This window comes from Micromys minutus, assembly GCF_963924665.1.
Source record: "Micromys minutus genome assembly, chromosome: 18".
Lineage (NCBI taxonomy): Eukaryota > Metazoa > Chordata > Mammalia > Rodentia > Muridae > Micromys > Micromys minutus.
The window spans coordinates 17,136,121-17,152,106 of NC_137953.1; the positions used below are offsets into that span (position 1 = coordinate 17,136,121).

General features: G+C 40.0%; 1 pseudogene across 1 annotated transcript; it reads left to right on the top strand.

Moving 5' to 3' along the window:
- Positions 1–6,567: 6,567 nt before the first annotated feature.
- Positions 6,568–7,049, top strand: LOC308432414 (ubiquitin-conjugating enzyme E2 W-like; annotated as a pseudogene). The gene is made up of 2 exons: positions 6,568–6,776; positions 6,856–7,049. The product of its transcript is annotated as a ubiquitin-conjugating enzyme E2 W-like (transcript).
- The last annotated feature ends 8,937 nt before the right edge of the window (positions 7,050–15,986 follow it).

Below are 15,986 nucleotides of genomic sequence, written 5' to 3' on the forward strand. Positions count from 1 at the left end.
TTCTGCTAAGCAGGAGCTGCATGGCCTTCCCTGTGCCACCTCAGTCACTGTAAGTCCTTCCTGGGTTCAGACACCTGTCTTCAGTGTCCATTGGGGCTCCTTTCATCAGAACCCTAAAGCTTTATCACACCTATTGTTCAGTTGGTGTGTATAGGAACTCCAGATGCACATTTTACCAGACCTTCTTCCTTCCTCTATGCCCCACCTCTCTCTATTCATTCCTTCATTCAAATCCCAAGGCACGCCTACCTGTGCCAGGGGATACATTTTTACTTTGGATACTATCCTGTAGCTTCCCCTACTTTGCAAGGCCACCCTCAGTTTACATACCCTGTCACCTCTTCATCTGCAGACCTCCTCCTCAAGGCCCTGGGGAGCCTCTGGTCCAGAGATATCAGATGACCAGTCTGACTCTGCCCAATAAACCCTACAAAGCAAAGGGCTTTCTGGCTAATGATTCATAGGAGGAGACATACCCATGCAGAGAAGGATGGGTTTGCACCTTACCCATTAGCCAAAAAGGCAAGGAGAGCACTCTGAGGACAAAGGGCACGACTATGACCAGGGTGTAGCATGCAGAGTATCAGGGAACAGGACAGGGACTTCATGTCCAGCCACCTTCAGCTCCTCACAGAGGGGAAAAAGCAGTGCCTGGCTCCCTAGACAGACTGACTGTTCTGAAAAGTGGCTGGCAATGAACTACACAAATGATCCGTTTTGAGAAATGGAAGAACTGACTGAAATACAGAACAGAGTGACCTTGCTTCCATACTGTCTCTCCACCACACTGCTGTCACTGTCAGAGCTTTCACTCTGAACTGGTTTTGTCAACCCAGATTTGGGCATTTTATAGCTGTTCAGCTAGCTGCTTCTTTCATCAGTCTTCTCATCCTGGATCCTAGGCTTGGCGGGCACCAAAGGGTTCACCACTTGAATGAGGACCTCTGGGTGGCCACCGCTGCTGCTGGTGTCATCTGATGCTGCCAGGGCAAGGCTTGAAAACAGAGAGTGCTGTGCTCACTGGAAAAGGGTCCTTTTGGACCTAGAGAAAGAGCTAGGTCCCCGACCAGTATTCAATACCTGTAGGCAGAGGGCTGAGCTCCCAGAACAGCCTCACAAGAGCTCCCACACATGAGCCCACAAAGACAGAGCTGAGTCACTGCCACCAGAACTCACTGCTTGCCCACAAAAAGCCAAACACTCAGAAGCAATTTCCTTCCTGAGCCCACGGGCCATCAGATCCACGGGAGAGACAGGCACCAGTCACTGACAACAAGACAACGTATAATCACAGATAACAAGATGGCAAGAGGTAAGCGAAAGAACTTAAGCAATGGGAACCATGACAACCTGGCAATATCAGAACCCAGCTCTCCCACCACAGCAAGTAGTGGATTGCCAAACACTCCAGAAAAACACGACTTAGACTTCAAATCATACTTCACGATGATGATGGAGATCTTGGAGAAGCGCATGAATAACTCCCTTAAACAATTAGAGGAGAACACACATAAACAAATAGAAGCTCTTAAAGAGGAAACACAAAAATCACTAAAAAAAAAAAAAAAAAAAAAAAAAAAAAAAAAAAAAAAAAAACTACAGGAAAACACAACCAAACAGGTGAAGGAATTGAAAATGGAAATAGAAACAATAAAGAAAACACAAAAAGAGACAACACTGGAGATAGAAAACCTAAAAAAGAAATCAGGAGTCATAGATGTAAGCATCACCAACATACTATAAGAGATGGAAGAGAGAATCTCAGGGACTGAAGACAACATAGAAAACATAGACAAAACAGTCAGAGAAGATGCAAAACCCAAAAAGCTCCTAACCCAAATGTCCAGGAGATCCAGGATACAATGAAAAGACCAAACCTAGGGATAATAGGAATAAAAGAGGGCAAAGAATATCAACTAAAAGGCACAGTAAATATCTTCAACAAAATTGTAGAAGAAAATTTCCCTACCCTTAAGAATGAGATAACCATGAGCATAAAAGAAGCTTACAGAACTCCAAATAGGTTGGACCAGAAAATAAATTCTTTCCGATACATAATAGTCAAAACACCAAGTGTTCAAAACAAAGAAAGAATACTAAAAGCAGTAAGGGAAAAAGGACATGTAACATATAAAGGCAGACCAATCAGAATCACACCCGACTTCTCAACATAGACTATGAAAACTAGAAGATCTGGACAGATATCATACAGACCCTAAGAGAACACAAACATCAGCCCAGTTACTATATGCAGCAAAACTCTGAATTACCATAGATGGAGAGACCAACATATTCCAGGACAAAACAAAATTTACACAATATCTGAACACAAATCCAGCCCTACAAAGAATAATAGATGGAAAACCCAACACAAGGAGGAAAACTACATCCTGGAAAAAGCAAGAAAATAACTAAGCAAGAAAACCAAAAGAAGAAAGACACACAGACATATTTCTACCTCTAACAACAAAAATAGCAGGAAACAACAATCACTATTCCTTAATATCTGTTAACATAAATGGACTCGATTCCCCAATAAAGAGAGATAGACTATCAGACTGGATACATAAACAGAACCCAGAATTTTGCTGCTTACAGGAAACTCATCTCAGAGACAAAGACAGACACTACCTCAGAGTAAAAGACTGGGAAAAAAACCTTCCAAACAAATGGCCCCAAGAAACAAAACTAAAAGTTACCAAAAAAGATAAGGAAGGACAGCTTTTTTCTCATTACAGAAAAAAATCTATCAGGATGAACTCTCAATCCTAAACATATATGCTCCAAATACAAGAGCACCCATATTCATAAAAGAAACCCTTCAAAAGCTCAAAACATACATTGTACCACACACAATAATAGTGGGAGACTTCAATACTCCACTCTCATCAATGGACAGATCATGGAAGCAGAAACTGAACAAGGATGCAGTGAAGCTAGCAGAGGTTATGAACCAAATATAATTAACAGACATCTACAGAACGTTTCATCCTAAAACAAAAGAATATACCTTCTTCTCAGAACCTCACAGTACCTTTTCTAAAGGCCTCCCAGGGCCAAAGATCATTTAACAAAATCCTAATACTAGGTAAGAGAAGCCCTCTTTTGAGTTGTTGGCCAGGGCCAAGAGTCCTCTAAAAATATTGCTGTTGGCCCCAGAGTTAGAAAGTAAGTCTCTGTTTTTGAAGATACTGTAGAAACAGAAACAGGCCCTAGATACCCCTGAGCTGGAAATGACCTGAATGCCCCATCTCTGAAGGCCAGTTTTCATGGTACCAGAAGGCAGCAGAGAAGCTTCCAAATGAAGACTACAACCTATCTATGATTCCTACGAGCATCAATGACAAGCATGGCACAATAACATCAAGAGTTCAGTGGTGACACACATGCCTTGGTGGTAACCAGCAGCATTCTAATTGGATCTAAGACCCCATCAACAAGAGGGAGTCTGTGCCTGATACTGGAAATCTAGTGAAGATGTGGTTATTGGAAGATAATCTACAATGACTATTTTACCAAGCCAGCATAAACCTTAACAACAGTCTATAAATATTTAATGCCCAAAGTTAAGTGCAGTCTTCAGCCACCAAGATTTCTCTCTGCCACAGATAGACACCACTACAGGAAATCACAGGCAATCAGAATCGAGAGATGGAGAGCCCTGTAAGCGTCAGCGCTTACTTAATGGATCAAGGTTACCTAATAGGCTGGTGAGCAATGAAAACCGGGCACAGATCGTAGGAGCCACAGAGACCTAGGCTGCGACAAATTTATTCCAAGCAACCAGACATTTTATATCCTTATCTTAAACAATATAATGATGGTTGCTAGGACCAATACAATGGTGGTTGCCAGGGTACTATGACATTTACAGGCTATTCATGCTACAAAAGATTAACATCTAAGACCAACTATTCAAGTGGAAATTTCTGGTTTCCTTCAAACATCAGTTGTGTTGGATGGTGTTTTGTGGGGCAGACATGTGAAGGAGAGTTTTCCTGAAGTGGACACAGGTGAGGGGATGTTTAGCTAAGGCAGACATGTGAAGAAAAGTTTCACTGAAACAGATTCTGGAAAAAGAATGTTTTGCTAAAGCAAATGTGAATGAATACATGACATTAAGAAAGACCCAACAGACAGTGGACAATGTTGGATGGTCTTGGTGTGCCTTACCACTGTTTATTGGTCATCATTTGTCATGCCTCCATAGAGAGAAACACACCAAAAACCTGGTGGTGCTCTGGTGGATTCTTGTTGTTTCTACAATCTCAGGCCAATTGGCAGATTGATGTCAGATTCATGTGGAGTTTTGCTAAGTCAGACTCACTCGGTGAGGCAAGATCTGTGGAGGGGCCCGTGATGTTTAGAGGGAATATAAAAAGGATCCAATGGACAGTGTTGTGGGGGGACTTGCATAGCTAGCTTTGTGTAGCATCTTCACTGATCTTCACTTCATTGAGAGTCACTGATGTTTCTGCTGGCTTTGGTTGCTTCTACTGACTCCTGCCAATTCATCAGAGGTCGTGCCCCTGCTGCTGATTTGTGTTATCCTGACACTACTAAACTGAACTGCTGACAATAGATTGGATTTGCTCATTTCTAAACAAGTCCACTTCCCCCAATTCCTAATAACCTTTCCTTTCCACTACCTCTAATGGGTGGTGGGCTAGAAGGGAGGTTAAAGCATTGAAGACCCCCTATTAAAAGTAGGGTTTGAAAGATTTAAGCCTATAGTGGAGCAAAGCTTCTATACGCTTATTGACTCTAGGAACATAGATAAACAGAGTAGCCTGAGTGTTTCATTGCCCGAGGGAGTGGCTTTGTTTTCTCAGGAACTGAAAGGCACACAGTACCCCGGGAGCCATGGACTCTGACCTGAACATTTTATGACACATGCCTCTTAAGGTACCTAGACCAGGCTATGTCCACAACTCCCTGCAGAGCCCCATCCCAATGTATATATCTACGAAACACTCCTGGAAGAGGAATCGAAGGATTGTGAAGGCCAGAGGATCAGGGAGTTTCCTGTGAGATTGTGTCATTGTGTAACATCTGAAGCTTCACCACCATGACTGCCCAAGTGTGATACCAACGATCATGACAAACTGGAGAGAGAAAAGCTCATGAGGCCTCAACCCCACATAGAACTATAGGAAACCGAGGAAAGCTTGGAATGGGAGATGTGGCCCTTCCTCAGGGAACTGTTGTCCAGAGCCAAAAGGGTCAACCCTGCAAACATCCCTACAGGTTGCATTGTACAGTCAGAACAAGTTCTATCCCATCTCCCTCTGTACAGTTTAAGAGAGGCACATTTATCCCATTCTCAGGACCAGCATCCAGGGAACATAAGTCTAGCAACATATACTAATGTCAAAAATACATATCAAAGCATGTCCTTCAGGAATTATTAAGAGATTGAATCCTCAAGAGATCTCAATAAATAGGTATGAAAAGGGAGGAAACATAAAAAGATGCAAATGAACAGGATCCTATTATAACTGTCCTCTGAGAGGATCCACCCAACAGCTGACTGAAACAGATACAGAGGCCACAACCAAACATTAGATGTAGCTTGGGGAGTCTTGTAGAAAAGTCAGGGAAAGGAGTGAGGGACCCTAGGACGAGAACAGACCACAGAAAAAGCAACAGAGTCAACTAACCTGGACCCTTAGGGGCTCCCAGAGAACAACCAACCAACCAAAGAACATACAAGAGCTGAACCTAGATCCCTATACATTATGCAGTAGATGTGTAGCTTGGTCTTCTTCATGTGGCTCCACCAACAACTGGAGCAGAGATATCCCTGACCCTGTTGCCTGCCTGTGGATCCCACTCCCTTAACTGGCAGCACCTATTCCTGCAGTTCTCTCTCTCTCTCTCTCTCTCTCTCTCTCTCAGTGTGTGTGTGTGCGCGTGATACACAGTGTGAGGAATGAGGGGGAAAATAAGGAGGAAAGGAGATGCTGATATTGGGATGTAAAGTGAATAAATAAATAATTTACTTATTTATTTATATATAAAAAAGAAAATTAAAAAAGAAGATGCAAGAAGCAAAAGAACAGTCTAAAACAGGGCTGAGAATTTCTTAACAGTATACAATTTTATGAATATACATGCACAATTGTATATAGATTATATATTATATGCATCAGAACATACATTGTTACTTGCACAATGAATTTAAAGATCATTGTTTTCTATGTTATGATCTTTATGTAAACTGAGAATGCAAGAACAGAGCTCAGGTATAGACTAATATATATTAGCTGAGTTTAGTTTAGTTGGACTGACAAACATGGTTTGAACACATATAGCAATCGTGTATCTTGCAGTAATATTTAGATATACTTATTTACGTACATATGGAACACAAAACAGAGTGGATTTACCACTGAGAAGAGCTTACAAGTCACCTAGAGTTACATCCAGCAATGCCACTTCTTTATAGTCTCATCCACCGTGTCCAAATTTGCTACTGTCACAGCTACAGCATAAAACAAAACAAACAAACAAACAAAAAAAAAAAGCCAAATGTTACTAATTAACAGGAGGGGGGATGGTTTCATCATGGTGTCAATGCAGAAACGACCACAAAATGAACTGTTGGCTTTGCAGAATGACCCAGCTCCTGGAATGACTTTAAATGGACAGAGCGTTCAGAATTCAATTACCTTGTGGATGCAGACATGGAAGGTGCACCAGGAACCTTATAGTAAGAGGAAAAACGTCAGCTTCTGTTTAAATTTAGTAGTAGCTACCCTTTTGACTCTCCTCGGGTCATGTTTATTGGTGAAGATGTCCCTGTTCACACTCATGTGTATGACAATGGTCATATCTGTCTATCCATTCTAACAGAAGACTGGTCCCCACGCTGTCAGTGCAGCCAGCCTGCCTCAGCATTGTCGGCATGCTCTCCAGCTGCAAGAAGAGATGACCGCCAGATAATTCCTTTTATGTGCGAACATGTAACAGGAATCCAAAGAAAACAAAATGGTGGTATCATGATGACACGTGTTGCTGCCACTTCTTATCCTCGTAGCAGAAGATAGTTCTCCCGAGGAAATGAGCACTTGGGTCATTCAGTCTTTGATCTTGAACCTTGGACTGAAAGTGACCGGTAGGCAATGAAGACTGCTTCCTTTTACTGCTGGCTCAGTCCAGGCAACTGACATGCTTTTATTAGTCGTACAGTATTAATGTAGGTGTCAGGAAATGTCAAATATAATTCCAGTTTCAATTTTTAAAGCTTTTGGAAAAGTTCCAGGTCCTCATGTATTGTGCAATAACAGTGACTTCCTCAGTGGTTTGGGGACGTTCATTGCTGGCAGTGGACATTGGAAAAGAGTTTCTTAACTCCTGACACTCTGTGATTAATGCATGACAGGGCCTATGAGATGGATTTATCGGTCATTGTAGGATAAGGAAAGCGAGGGATCCAACATTACATTGGAAGCCACCTCAACTGTTTATATTTGGATTCTATGCACTGTGACCCTAAGGTTAACAGCTTGGAATTACCTGTGTTTTTAAAGGACCGTAAGAAAGATCATTGTGTATTTATTTAATGGTTTATATCTGCTGTCAAATTGTTTTGACATAGAAGGTTTTCAGGGAACATTGGCAGAGAGGTACAATGTTATCCCTATGGTGAAAATAAATTCATTTATTGTATATAGTCCTCAATCTTTGAAGTAAAGGTGTGAATAATAGGGTCTGAATGGTTTGACCAAGGCGTTGTTTTGGAAGAAAAAGAGCAGTGATGGTGAAGTCACTGCCATCCATCGTTTGGGCCTGCTGGTATTTTTCCAAGTATATTATACTCTGTGACTTCCTGCTAGGCATCAGCATGAGCCCCATTACTTAAACCCTATTTCATTTATTTATGTTTGGGAAAAAATCCATAAACATTTTTGTTTGTAGTCTTGTTCCTTTTGTTATGTTTTCAGCTTGTTTAAATGTTACAATACTTTAATTAAGAGAATTTTGTCAAGTTTTCTTTTTGTAATTTTTTTTTTACTTGTATTATCTCGTCTTTCAATACTGTACCCTCAAATGAGAAATATGTTTTGACAAAGGCTTAATGTTTTAACAAGAGTGTGGACATTTTTAATTTAAGATTTTGGCAAAAAGGACACTATAAATATGATCTGTTTGCTTATTTGTCTCACGTATCCATTGTGCAGGGTTTCTTGGATGAATTTATTTGTTGAGAAGATTTTGCTTACAGCTAGATGTTTTTCTGTCTGTCTGTCTCTCCCCCCTCCCCTCTGGTATATAAAACAATTGTTGAGAAAGCTCTATCCTAAGTACCATGTAATGATGCTACAACTAAGTCTTTTTAAGAAGCGAATAATGTGTTTTATAAATTACCTTTTCACATATGCAAGATCTGTTTCTATGACAATGTTATTTTTACTAATGCCTTACGGTTGTACTCCCTTTCAATATCCTGCAGTGAATATATTAATCAATTTGGGGTTAAAAGTAAAAGCCAGTTGGCTGAAAGGTCTGCCTGTATGTAACCCAGTAAAAATTATTCAATTGATAATTGGTAAAAATATTTTAAAAATTGTTTTTAATCTCCGTGTAGATGATGTTTTGTAGCTTTGTCCATGTTGTTAATTAAGCGCATATAATTTTATACTCTAAAAGTATAACTGCTGAACTCAGGGGTGGGTAGACTTCAAAAATATGTCTGGCTGTAGAAATAACTTGAAAAAAATTAAAACCGTGGCCAGCCGCCAAATTGTGGACAGTTTATACTACTAGGGAGCAATCATCATTTTTTAGACTATAAACATTTTCTTCTGTCTTGGCTGCATAAGTTCCTACAGTGATCATTATCAGTTTTATTAGTTGGCGTACTTAACATGAAAGAAATCTTTACATTCTTAGTTTTCCTCTGCTCTTAATATGAAATTACAGCTGTAACTCCAAAATACTAATTAACTTTTTGTCAGGGGGTGGGGGCACAGGGAGAAACGCTTACTTACTTATGGTCCTCTTACTAAACTTCTGGCCTGTGACATCATTCACCAAAGGAATTCTACACCAGGTCAAGCAGTGACAGAGCTGTAATGTGGATGACTAGCTTCCATTGCGCTTTGTAACAGTGCTTAATATTCCTCTCTATGTGTAGACACCATAGGATAGACTCAGATGAAATAGGAAATGGTGAAAAACCAAACTGCTCTACTTCATTTTTGGCTCCAACTGAAGAAATTAAGAACATACCTAACACATAGGAGCATTAATTATTAATAATTCATAATCAGATTAATATTAATCCTTTGAATTTAGGAGCCATTGAAAATCTTTTTACACTTGCACTTAATTATTTGTAATTATTAAAAGTCATAAGATAAATATCCAGGTCATCGTTCAGTTGAGGGCAAGTTATTGAAAGAACCAGAATTATAAGAAGTTTATATGAAACATGCTGCATTCATTCCCTCCTTCCTGCATCCGCCATTAAGTACTAGCCTGCAGTGTTTTATTTTCACACTTAGGGGCCGTGTCTGTCTTTTTCTCTCTTTCTCACATTTATTTTAGGCTGCTCTCCTGTTTTGCCCAATTTTGTTAAGATGAGATACAGGTAGTTCCTTGTTTTTGCAGTTACAAACTTGATGACTTTCCAAATACAGACACATGCTATAGGTTTTATGGAGAGAGGTTAGTTTAGTTTTGCGGGTGTTCTCTTAGAAAGTTTATATCTACTTCCAATGAACTTATATATGTAATTCTCTTTAGCTAGCAGGGAAATAAGCTTTTTCTATTAGATCTTAGGAGAAAAGAATGACAGCTTATATGTAGTCAACAATTCAACTGGAAAAAGACCATAATCTTTGTTGTCTTGAATTGGTATGTAAACACGTTGCTAAGTCACTGGGGTGGTAACTTACCTCATTGGATAATAACTTCTGGAGGTCCAAATCCAGGTACCTGGAGACTGGTTTTATCAATGGTAAAGTGACAGTAAAGGAAGTGAGTGAGGTGAAAATGGCATGTAAATGTATTATTTCTGGTGATGAAGTCTTTTTTTTAAAGCCTGTGGGTTTTGAGAATTGCAATATTTAAAACTTCCTAGGAGTAGAGTAGAAGAGGAGGTAATATGTAGTCAAAGATTTTTGGCTTTGTTTTTTAATAAAAAACAGATTGAGTGTGGCTACTTCTCAGCTTTCATGGTCATTGCTGTTTATATTTCTCATTTTTATTGCTTTTTAATGTATCTTAGCCAAAAGCTTAGAGTTTATAATTGTGTTTAATTGCATATGCATGTAAGTTGGCTTTCAAAAAAAAAAAAAAAAACTTTCTGAAGATTCTTTATCAGACGGCTCCATATATACCACTGCAGAGCACAGTCGGCCACCGTCCTGTCGTGCTCCCCTCCAGTAAGACCTCTGATGATGCCTTTGCATGGTGGCAGTCTGTGGAGCTGTTTGGCGCAGAAGCTGCTCCCACCCAGCTACTGTCCTTCTTAGGTCTTTGTCCCCACCTTACTGTCACTTCTTAATACCTCTTCTCATGGTTGCTCAACTGTCTTCTCGTTTCCTTTTCCGACTCAGTCGTTTGTTTTTCATTTTCATTTAAGGTTAGAGAATCTAGAGAAGAGAGATTGTTAAAATTACAGCTGATTTTTTTTTGGCGGGGGTGGGAGTTGGTTTTAGTTTTTGAGGCAAGAGTTTCTCTGTGTAGCTCTGGCTGTCTGTAGACCAAGCTAGCCTCGAACTCACAGAGATCCATCTGCCTCTGCTTTTCAAGTGTTGGGATTAAATGTGTGAGGCACCACCACCTGGTTACATCTGAAATTTTTAAGAAAAAAAAAAAACCTTTTCTATAAATAAGATACACAGGTGTGTGAGGGTTGTATCTAACTTCATTTCATCAGCAAGTAGCTAAATGCACTGACTAATTCAGGGAACTAAGCTGTGAACTGTCATTGAAGTCCTTCTGTAGTGGTATGGGGGGATTTGTACTTGTTTTCTTTTAGGTAGGGACTCTTCCAGAGTCTATTATTTCTCAAATGAATTAAACTGTTTTTACATTTAAATGTGGTAAAATTATTTGTGAATGACTTTTCTTCCTCAACATAAATTGTTCATTAACTCAGAATTTTAGACATCAATATCTTTAGAGGCACATAGAATCTGAACATTTCAGGTTTGGCTTGCTGTCTAGTTCTGTGATCTGCTAAGTAAGGTATTAGTTGTAATTTCAGTTCTCAGATTTATTATTGATATGCTTGGTGATGACTCTGATTATATAATTGTCTTAAATACTTCTGTTGATAAAGATGTGCTGGGCTGCTTTGGCTGTAAGCAGGAATGTCTGAGTAGGCACATCTCCAGCCCTCTCTCGGGTCTTGGACAAACTTGGGAAGAGTGCCTGGGGGAGGAGAAGCAGGTGTTGCTCTCCTGGCGCACACAGCCTGAATTTTCAGGACAACTGATACAATCACGTACGTTGTTTTCTCAAAGACAAAATGTACTGAAAATGTTTTCTGGACCCTTTGTGAGACGTAGTCATAGTCTCTGGTCTATGGAAAGACTGAAAAACAGTACTGAGTAACTGAAACAGGACTGTGGAGGACTGTGGAGATTTTTATCAGATACCACGAAGGAGCAAGTCTCTGCATAATAACAAAACATTCAAATAAGTGCAGGTTGTCAGAAAAGAAAAGAACTATTTAGAGAGATTATCGAGTTATCTCTTACTTAAGAATGAAGTACATGCTCAGGTCAGATTGAACCTGAAATTTGTTCATTTTGTTGCTGCCATATTCTTTTGGCAGTTACAGTAGAGACTGTGTTTTGATTAGGAATGAAAAGGTTGTACTTGAGGGTTTGATGGTGGTGGTTATATATATTTTATAAGCATACATTACAAAAATATGTAAAGTAACTTAACTAAGATGTAAATGTTAAGACAGACAAATCTGTGTTATATATTTTTCAATACATGCACCAACCATTTCTTAGTTGAACATAGGTTGCTTTGTGTGCTTTATGGATCTTGAGTAACTTTTAATAATAAAAGCAGTTGTCAGTTGCTCTTCCATAAAAATAATTGAAAGCCGACAGACTAATAGTTATTATCAAGTTATTATCTTCACCCTACAACTGGTTTGTTTTCAGGTAATGATAAACCAAAGCACGTAGAGAGCACCAAGTTTAATTATAACAGTTTTTCTTGCCTTTGTATACAACATGAAGCCAGCAGTAAGAGTTTTCATCTAATGTGCTTATCTTAGGAATATCTGAAGCAGTCATCATAGAATCTATTAGACTGAGCCACGAGGAAAGGGGCTATGGATTCAGAAAAGGAGCAGGTCTTTCCTTAGTATTTAGTCTGTTTTCATAGGAGGATGAGTGCTCCATTAAGGAATGAAGGCTTTCTCTTTTCTTTTCAAATCACATCAATAGAAAGATGTATTTCTTTGTATGTCATATAGTCGGTTCTAGTACAGCCGGAAAAGTGTTGGGTATAAATTATTTTTCTTTAAGGCTGGATCATTTATTTATTACTCTTACAACCCTTTGACTGCACTCAGAAGTAGCAGCTCTCCACCAGGGCACCCATGTCTCTTGGCAATCCATTCCTGGTGGTTTCATTCGGAAGCTGAGCAGATTCTGCAGCTGCCTCCTTGTTTGTCCTGCTTTGCTGTTCTCTTGCCTGCCTGCCCACCTGAAATAAATTTTCATATTTTAATCATAATCATGCTTTTCACCTCCTGGAATTTCTCCCAAACACTCCCAACATTCCCAAATTGGTTCTTTTCCACTCTCTTAAAGACACCCCCCCCCCCCAAACAACAACAAAGGGAAACAAAACATAAAAGCAAAAGATCAAGAAGAGATCTGCCACCTGGACCAGCAGTTCCCAAAGGTTAAGGCCTGGTGAGAAGGAGATCTGAGCAGCCAGGGAGCAGAGAGATCTCTGCCGAGTGTGCACAGAAAGCGTGCCCCTGCCCCGCCTGATCCAGGGACCAGGAACCCACCATTGGGACCTCTGTTCCCACCGGAGAAAGTAGGGAAAACCTTAGAACACATAGGCACAGGAGAAAAATTTCTGAACAAAACACCAATGGCTCAAGCTCTAAGGTCAAAGATTAACAAATGGGACTTAATGAGATTGCAAAGTTTCTGTAAGGCTAAGGACATTGTCAAGAAAACAAAACGGCAGCCAATAGAATGGGAAAAGATCTTCACCAACTCCACATCAGATAGAGGCCTAATATCCAAGGTATACAATGAACTCAAAAAGCTAGACACCAGAGAATCAAACAACCCTATTAAAAAATGGGGTACAGAGCTAAACAAAACGTTCTCAGTTGAGGAATATAGAAAGGCTGAGAAATATCTGAGGAAGTGCTCGACATCCTTAGCCATCAGGGAAATGCAAATCAAAACAACCCTGAGATTCCACCTCACACCAGTCAGATTGGCCAAGATCCAAAACTCAGATGACAGCAGATGCTGGCGAGGTTTCGGAGAAAGAGGAACACTTCTCCACTGTTGGTGGGGTTGCAAGCTAATACAACCACTCTGGAAATCTGTCTGGCGATACCTCAGAAAATTGGATATAGTACTACCTGAAGATCCAGCTATTCCACTTCTGGGCATATACCCCAGAGACACTCCAATACACAACAAAAATACATGCACCACAATGTTCATAGCAGCTCTATTTATAATAGCCAGAAGCTGGAAAGAACCCAGATGTCCTTCAGTAGATGAATGGATACAAAAATTGTGGTACATTTACACAATGGAGTACTACTCAGCCATCAGAAACAATGACTTAACCAAATTCTTAAGAAAATGGTTGCATTTAGAGAATATCATCCTGAGTGAGATAACCCAGTCACAAAACAACAGAAATAATATGCAGTCACTGATAGTGGGATGCTAACCCCAGAGGCTCGGACTGCCCCAGAAACAACTCAGACTGTGTGAAGTTCAGGAAAAAAAGAAAAGAAAAGAAAACAAAACAAAAAAATGTCATGCTCAATCCTTACACACCAAGAAAACGTTGACTAATTCCCGGTTACATCCTGTTTTACATGTACTTTTTGCTCATTGTAACTAGTAAGACCTTAATGCATTGTAACTAGTAAAACCTTAAAAAAAAAAAAAAAAAAAAGCCAAGCACTGACACAATTATATTTGTATACATTTATGCAAAAATGTTTAATTTTTTTCTTTTATCTTTGTTTTTTAAAAATAAAGTTTAAAAAAAAAAGATCAAGAAGAAATGCCCAAATAAAAGAAAAATGAGTAAAAAAAAAAATCTGTAAAAGCTCTGAGTTTGTTTTGTGCTAGCCAACTACTCTAGAGCATAGTTGAAGTGGGCTCAATACACTCCATGAGATTCCACTGTAGAAAACTAAGTTTTCCTTTGCCAGTGGTATTAACTGAAGAGAGCTTCTCTGTTAGGGGTGGTGGCCTGCCTTGGTTTGGGTTGATACTGCTATGATGAAACACCATGATCAAAAAGCAAGTTGGGAAGGAAAAGGTCTACTTGGTGTATATTTCTACATTGTAGTCAATCATTGAAGGAGCAAAGACAGGAACTTAACCAGAGCAGGGAGCTGGACAGGGGCTGGTGCAGGAGGAAATGGAAGGGTACCGATTACTTGCTTGCTCTCCAAGGGTTGCTCAGATTATTTTCTTAGAAAAACTCATGACCACCAGCCCAGGGGTGTCCCTACAACAATGAGATGTTGGCTCACTAATCAGTTATTTTAAAAAATGCTTCAGTCTTGCCTACAGCCCAACCTAATGGAGACATTTTCTCAATTGGGGTTTCCTCCACTCATGTGATTCTAGCTTGAATCAAGTTGACATAAAATTAACCAGCACAGAACTCATATCTAGTTTTTCCTTTCAATGTAAGGACCCTGTCTGGCTTGCAACTGTGCAGGTTGTAGTTTTAATATTTTCAAAGCCTATTTTTAATGATGGTTCTTAAATGCTCTAACCTCCCTTCTAGCCCACCACCCACCAGAGTGGAAAAGAAAGGATATGGAGGAAGTAGATTTCTTTAGAAATGGTTCTTTGGAGCAAATCCCAATTGTATTGTCAGGAAATCAGCAGTTCAGTTATAGGTCAGCAGCAGTGGCAGCTCGATCCACTCGAAAACACTTCACAGATACACCAGCAGACCAGGTTGGTAGTGTCAGAATAGCAGTAATGGTGGCATGAGCCAGCAGGAACAGCCTCAGTCGAATTGGTATGAGTCAGCAGGAGAAACCAGGGCCAATAGGAACACCAGAAGTTCTCAGCTGTGCCTCTCTCAATAAAGATCAAGGAAGATGTCAACACCCGTTGCACAGCTAGCTCTACCAGCATGCAAGCCAAGCTCTCTCACAGTTGTTGAGTCCTATTTACACTCCCTCCAAACATCACGTGCCTTCCTTGTGTGTTGCCTCAGCACATGAGTCTGTATCAGCTGACATCACTTTGCCAATTAGGCAGAGTCATCTTATTCAGCAAGAAGCCACAGCACACCAGCACATGGTATTTTCTTCTTCTTCTTTTTTTTTTTTTTTTGGTACATTTCCCTTGTAGAGTCCCAGCAAATGGAGCTCAACTATGCAATATAAGGTGGACAAATACATGTGTGAAGAATCCTTCATCATGTGTCCTTTCACATGCTTGCTTTAGAAAAACACCCTTTATGCCTACTTCAGGAAAACACTCCTTCATGTTTGCCCCAGCTGAACACCATCCAACAGAACTGACTTTCCAAACCCTTAAGTTTCCATTTCATCACGTCTTGTGTGTCAGTCTTTGCAAACTCTTATGTGCATCAGTCCTATTGTGCCATTAGGACTGACTGTTCCAATGTGTCTCATTCTTTGCACATGGTTCAGCTGTGGGTCTCTGTGTTAGTTCCCATCTTCAGTGAAAAGAAACTTTTCTGATGATGACTGACAGGAGTTCTGATCTATGGGTATAGTTTTAGCATCATATATAATAGTAGTG